Source organism: Adiantum capillus-veneris, chromosome 26 (assembly GCF_014529385.1).
Source record: "Adiantum capillus-veneris isolate H3 chromosome 26, ASM1452938v2, whole genome shotgun sequence".
In the NCBI taxonomy this organism is placed as follows: domain Eukaryota; kingdom Viridiplantae; phylum Streptophyta; class Polypodiopsida; order Polypodiales; family Pteridaceae; genus Adiantum; species Adiantum capillus-veneris.
The window spans coordinates 42783902-42791775 of NC_140956.1; positions in this window are offsets into that span (position 1 = coordinate 42783902).

Below are 7874 nucleotides of genomic sequence, written 5' to 3' on the forward strand. Positions count from 1 at the left end.
CTGACACTTAAAATAATGGTTTCTTTTAACTTTTCGTCATAGTAATTCCTTCAATCAAGTATTAAAGACAGATTGTAAAGCATTCTTTTAGCAAACAAACATCTTTTAACTTAAAACACGGTACAATCAATCAAAACATTGTCCATAATAACCATAACGAGTACTCTTATTGTCTCAAGATCACCTAAGGGTGAAAAAACGGCACCCATTCCTTATTCAAATCCGGAGTGAATAAACCCCAACCCAGGTTCCGGGCGCCCATACACCAAATCCGTTGTCCATACAACCGGGCGGCTCCCCTAGGATAAAAACGCTATCCTAACTTATGTAGAAACATCAAGACATGACACGGAGTAGAAACTCATCATTCAAGGGGGTAACCGACTTATCCGTAGCTAGAAAACCATCATTATCATTAATTTATACCAAGGAGTCGGAGGTGTCTTGAGACAAGCTGTCTTAAGGATGATCAATCATATCTTTCCTAATTCAACCAGTTTTAACCCAAACAATTCTTTCCTACATTATAAACAAATGCACGTTGGAATTTTCCTTTCATTTTTGGTCAATTATTCCTTTCATGATTCTCTCACTCCTTACGTATGCAATGTTAACTTATAAAAGAACTTAAACTATTTAAAGACTTAATTGAATAATGGGAAACCTACCTGGGACTGATCGGCCATCTGCTGCTGCACTGGCGCCTGAAGATTCTCCTCCGTAGGCTTACTACTAGGCCTTGCTTCATCGTCGTGCAACGCTCTAATTCTTTTTAGAGCTCTGTTCTCATCATCAGATGTAGGATTGGCTTGGGTCCTTTAAGGTGCCATAACTTTTTATCCTTATAAAAAGGATGTCTAATCATTAGGTAAATAATCCAAAAGCTAAACTTAACCTTTGTATCCAATTTTACCCAAATCTAGGTTAACTTTCTAGTTTTAATTGGTAGATTCTTGACCTAGTAATTTTTTTTATTTGCCTATATAGGTATGATAACTTTTTCCACAGCTTCCCTAAGGGTTTTCTAAGCTATCCTAAGTTTCTTATAATTTTGTATATCTTTTTCCTAATTTTTCCATCGGATTTGGAAGCTTGGAATTTGCTTATTTTGAACTTAATATTTATTCTATTTATTTTCTCTTAAAGATTTCATTTCTTCAACTTTATATCATAGGTTTACACTTACTATAATTTTTCTAAAAACTTTTAATCGCAAAGACTATTTATTTTAATTAATCTTTCACTAAAAATAGAACTTTTGGTCAATTGTAATTTCCTAAACTTACTAATTAACTATGATATAATTATCACAAGTAGGTAAGAATATTTTGACATTTGGTAATTATCTTTTAATTTTCCAACTCAATTATCTAATTTTCATCTTTAATTTTCAGCTAAAATTAGTATACTTTGTATCTATACTAATTTTTTAACCTTCACATAATTATCACCGCCTCTTTACTATGAAATCTAACTCTGGTAAATATCATGTAATCATATCACATGATTTACTAATTTCCCTCTTTAGTTCTCAGCTATAATTAGTATAATTTGACTTAGATAAATATCTATACTGCTTTTCTAACCTTGACAGAATTATCACAGCCTCTTTATTCTATATTCTAACTCTGATAAATAGCATGTAATCATATTAGGTGATTTTCTATTTTTCTCCTTTAACTTTTTCATTAAAACACTGTTTTTCTACTAAGATAATTAGTTAAGATAATTATTTGTGGTTAAAATAATTATTACGGGTTTCTTAAGATGTCTTTTACCTCTGATAATTATCTCAAGGGTTTTTGGATTAATTTTTTATTTTCCCCTTTTATTTTTTCTTAATAACAGTGTTTTTCTACTGAGATAATTGGGGTTAAGATAATTATCACGGGTTATTAAGATGTGTTTTACCTCTAATAATTATCTCAAAGCTTTTTGGATTTTTTTGCTATTTTCTTTCTTGTATTTTTTCTTAAAAACAATGTTTCTCTGATGAGATAATTAGTTAAAATAATTATATGAGGTTAAAATAATTATTGCGAGTTTCATAAGATGTGTTTTTTCTCTGATAATTATCTCAAAGCTTTTTGGATTAGTTTGCTATTTTTCCCCTTTTATTTTTTCTTAAAAACAGTGTAAATCTGTTGAGATAATTAGTTAAACTAATTGTCTCAGGTTAAGATAATTATCATGGATTTCATAGGAGGTTTTTTAATCTCAAAGCTTTTTGCATTAGTTTGCTATTTGCCCCCTTTTATTTTCCCTTTAAAACAATGTAATTCTATTGAGATAATTAGTTAAACTAATTATCTGAGGTTAAGATAATTATCATGGGTTTATTAAGATGTGTTCTACCTTTGATATTTATCTCTTAGCTTTCTGAATTATTTTTCTATTTTCTCTCTTGTATTTTCTCTTAAAAATAGTGTTTCTTTGATGAGATAATTAGTTAAGATAATTATCTAAGGTTAATATAATTATCATGACTTTTATAAGATATGTTTTTCCTCTGATAATTATCTCAAAGCATTTTGGATTAGTTTGCTATGTTGCCCCTTTTATTTTCCACTAAAAAAGTGTAATTCTACTGAGATAATTAGTTAAACTAATTATCTGAAGTTAAGATAATTATCACGGGTTTCATTAGATATATTTCTCCTCTGATAATTATCTCAAAGCATTTTGGATTAGTTTGCTATTTTCCCCCTTTTATTTTTCTTTAAAAATAGTGTAATTCTACTTCAAACTAATTATCTGAGGTAAAGATAATTATCACGAGTTCCATAAGATGTAATTTACCTCTGATAATTATCTCAAAGCATTTTGGATTAATTTTATCATTTTTCCCTTTATTTTTCTCTTAAAAACAGTGTAATTCTACTTAGATAATTATAAAAATTACTCAAAAAATTAAAAGATAACTTTTCTAGCGTAATGACAATCTAACACAGCTTTGATAATTATCTCATCTTAATCTAAATTTAATTAGTATAATTATCATTAATTTATGGTTAAAATGAGTAATTTCAACCCTAATATAATATAATAACTAATTAACTTAGTGTCCCTAAGCTTAACCTCAATAATCAGTAGAGAATTTTGAATTAGGAGAGAATTTTAGAGTATACATAGGTTTAATCTTTAATTAATTAATAAAAATGTAAATAGGTTAACATAGTTTTACTAATTAAAAAAGGTTAGTGCTAATTACCGTTGATTAACCAACTAGAGCTTTGCTCTCTTAGTGATTTCTGCGTAGAGGTCCGTCTAGATGAGAGATAATTTGCCAAGGCTCCGAGTCTGCTTGAAATTGTGAAGCAAGGGGTCCTACTTATAGGTTTCTGGCACTCACAAGCTATCATAGGCTGAAAAAGGCAGTTGCTTGTAGCTCAAGCAGTCCCCAAGCTCAAGATGGTGCCCCCTGCTACTAATTCTTTCTTGGGCAGGTTCATTACTACCCCACACAGTCCCCCCTAGCTTCCAAAATCAATTTCTGCTATTTTTCCTAACTTTTAATGATTAAACTTGGAAATATCTGCAATTTCTAGAACCTTAGGATAAACAGTCTTTAGCAGTAATAATTACTGAAACCATTAAATTTTACTTAACTAATTAAATCATAGTGTAACCTTTCAGAGCTCGTAACTTTTTCAGATTTTATCGAAAACCGGTTCTAAAAAATTCTACCCGAGTAAAGCTCTGGTTACGGTTCCAAAATACCAATATTTGCCATAGTTAGATCATTCTGCCATGTTTTCTTAACAATCAAGTTAATTTGATCAGGCTTTGTACAATTTCTAAGGTTGAGAAACTGGAAACCTTACAAGAGTGAGATTTTGATCTAGTCGTTTCTGACCCCGACTGCATCTAAATGCTTAGCAATGATCCCCAATACCCTGCCTATGCTTATTTTGTGATTTCCTAGCTTAAATGCCTACTTATGACGAAAGTAGGTTGCAGGTTGGCGATGCAAAAATCTACGATTTACCATAATATGTTTACGTCAAGGCATAGAGCTCTTACCTATGGTTGAAATGCAATAGACGGCATTGCCATGTGACAACCGATAAGGGAGAAGGAAGAATGAGAAGGGGAGAAGTGAGCGTCGTTAGCTCACACTGTGTATTTCTTATCCAAAACTTAATAAAAACTTTACAAAGGTTGCTTATATACCTTAGCCAAGGTTTAGAATGTGTAATGTCTTGGACTCAAGACCTTTGAGGCTCCACACTTACTGTATCTGCAACTTAGGTACACAACCGACCTATTCTTTACATCTTGGAAATCTTATTGAGCCCGTAACATGTTACAATTATCATAGTGGCTAAATAAATTGAGAAATTACAATACATGGCCATTTTGGATTTTTTTGAAAAGTGAGTAACTTCAATCTTCACTGCTTCTTCATATTTATCTTCGATGTGCATTCATAAGGCTTCGATCTTTAGCAGCTCCTGTTAAAACTGACGTCGGCTCATTTAACACTATTCGAGGGCATATATTCATTTTGCAGTCTCACATGTTAGCAGATTCATGCATAGCCTAGGGTCTAGGCATTCGCAGGTTGTCAAGAGGATATTTTACTACTTGAGTGGCACTTTACATCTTGGGTTGTTTTATCCCAAGGGTGGATCATTGCAACCAAATTTACATGCTTTTTTAGACTCAGATTGGGCTACCAGCTCTCATTCACCACGTCAATCCTAGGGGAACACTTAGGACTATAGGGGAAGTTTTTCCCTCACTAGTAGGTTTTTTCTCATGTGCATTGTATATTTGCCCATTACTCTAGGGATAAATTATCTTTCTATTGTGCACTAAGAAATATATTCTCTCTTGTGTGCCTTGAGCTTCTTTATCTTCTCCAACATATGTGTGTTTTCCTGCAACCCTAATTCCAACAATAAATATATTTAGATTACGGTTATCATGTCATGAGTGTGAGTTACTAATTGCTTTGGTGCAGGATCACCTATATGTGGAGGTGCTACAAAGGAGGGGTACCATATGGAGTCGTGGTCCGAATGTGAAGTTTATACATGATTTATGGTTTGCTTTGGTGAGTTTATTCCACTTGTTTGATATACATAAACTGATGTGTTGATGTATAGTTATCCAGTCCAATCTGTATGGAGAATTTTTAATAAAATGGCTTTATTTTTGCATCACCGTTGTTCGCATGAGTATCATATGGATGAAGTGATATGGTAAGGTGATAGCCTATGTTATAGGGCTGAGCTTGATGCATTGGTATGAAGTTAAACAGTCCTTTTTTATGTTGTGTGTGCATCCAAAAATAGGGGAAAATTGTTTTGAACCAAATTGTGAAGTTATGGCATATGGTTGGTCAAAGTGATGTGGCCATTTTATGTCATGATTTAGAGTTACAATTTGATGTCATATGATGCATGGAACCTGAAAGAAAATGTCTCGATTTCTCATGTACATGTGTGTACTGCTTTCCATTATTCTAGGCTAAAACTAGCTCTATGTGGGAGAAGGGTGATGTGCATTGTAGTGCATCACTTTCATATGGTTAAAAGCTTCTAAATTGGTGAGTTGAGATTATGTTTATTCATTGGTTGAATTCTTTTAATGCATATGAGTGTGTGGATTGTCCTTTAGATTGGAGCGTGGAGAGTGCTTCCCAACTTCGTTGCCTTTATTGCCTTGCTTCCTCTTCTTATTACTAATTGTATTGCTTGTACCCCTATACTCATGGGTGGAAGCAAGGCTATCCAGGCAAAGCTGGATCCAAGTGCCTCAAGGCCAAGAGGTTGGCCAGTGCCAAGTGTTGGAAACTGAACACAACATGCAACTGCATGAGGCCCTGACATGCAAGAAGAGCCATACTCAAAAGCCTTTTTTGCCACGGTGGTGCTGTGCAAGGTCAGCAAGTGACTATCTAGTTTTGATTGTGGCCATGGTGTAGTGAGTTTCACCAACTCACCTAGTAGTCATGGTTAGCAATTGGCACAAGTGAGATGGCCTACTCAGTTCCATTTTTTTCACCGTCACCGAGACAAAGGGCACCAAGGTGGACAGACGACATGGTAGTGTTGCAAAGTACATGCATCGGGAAAGTTCATGACAGCTCATGTTTAGGTGGCCAGCTTTTAGTCATTGGGTTACAAGCTATGAAATAGTGGTAAGGCATGTAGGCACTTCACAGGGTTTCCCCTTATTCGGTACCATCATCAATTATAGGTGTTTGGGTCTTGCCTCTACACTCTTAAGGGGGACCGACATGTGTGCCCATGCATTTGGGGGACTCTTCTTCTTCTAGACAATGTTATCAATAGTAGCAACAAGCAACAAAGGTACAAGGGTTCATAGAGGGCATTAGGGGGTGTAAATGTGTTGAGGGATAGTGTGGTGGGCTGTGTGTGTGTGGGGGGGGGGCACCTTGTACTTGGGGGTGTGTATGTGCTTTGTGAAGGCTTCATCACCTTTCTTGGGGAAGCCAGAGGATGGAGTAGACTTCGATGTGTAGTACTACTCTCCAGATACAAGGGGCAGCCCTCTAACTGCCGTCGACTTCAAACTGCTAGATCTTGTCGGTCCGTACTTCGTTTGACATACCGTCAAATCCTATGGTCTTCACATTAGGGGGTGTAAATGTGTTGAGGGATAGTGTGGTGGGTTGTGTGTGTGTGTGTGTGTGTGTGTGGGGGGGGGGGGGGGGGGGGGGGGGGGGGGGTGCACCTTGTACTTGGGGGTGTGTATGTGCTTTGTGAAGGCTTCATCACCTTTCTTGGGGAAGCCAGAGGATGGAGTAGACTTCAATGTGTAGTACTACTCTCCAGATACAAGGGGCAGCCCTCTAACTGTAGTCGACTTCAAACTGCTAGATCTTGTCGGTCCGTACTTCGTTTGACATACCGTCAAATCCTATGGTCTTCATAAATTGTATAATTCACGTACAAACCCTAGCAAGGGTCCAAAAACCTCAAATGACACACCGAATGAGGCGACCAAATTGGCACAGAACTGGCCCTTGGTGAAACTTTAAATGGAAATATATTGGCAACCACAACTCCAAATGACGATCTACAAGGAGTGCCATGCTCCACATAATGAGCTCTTCACATCTATCCATTGAAACTAGCTCTGACCACCTATCCCCATTTTCCCTACCCATCTAGGATCTGCAATGCACTCCAACTTCAAGCTGACGTATCTTGCACCCCGTAGCTCCGTTTATGGAGCCATCTAGACTAGTTGACTCAACAATTCAAGCTCTTCATCTCCAAGCAAAAAAACAGCCCTAGAAATCTCCTTCACGTGCCATCCCATACGGCCCTTTTTGGAGCCCTTTTGGCCTAAGAAACCACATAAAGAATACATCTATGTTGTCACTTGCCTGCCCAGGTCTCCCATATCTGCTTTAGCACTCTGCCATGAACCTATCAACATACACACCACTTCTTGTACCCTCTTCTAGGGTCAACACAATTTGGTTGCACTAACATAACAGAGGAGATGGAGCAATTGGAGGCCTTCAAGTATGGCTACTTACTGCACTAGGGCAAGAACCAGCTGGTTGCATTTTTCAGAGTTGGTGGCAAATATTTGTATCTGTATCACTTCCTCTCAGTGAAGCAAGAGCTGGACCCTGACTCTCTCTCTGTGAAGAGTGCATGTGCAGATGCATGCATGCTTGGCATGCTATGCAAGGAAGGAGAATGCAGAGAGTTTGGGTGGAGATCTTAGTGAGGATCAAAATCCCTTAAGTACTCCTTATCTATATAGCCAAAGAATGGAGATAAGGCTAGTGGTAGAGTTAGTGGTGGGTGTTCGGCCAATTGGCCTGAACCCTAACAATCTCCCAGGTGAAAGCCAATGAGGCCCAATTGTCTATATGTGTAAGTATG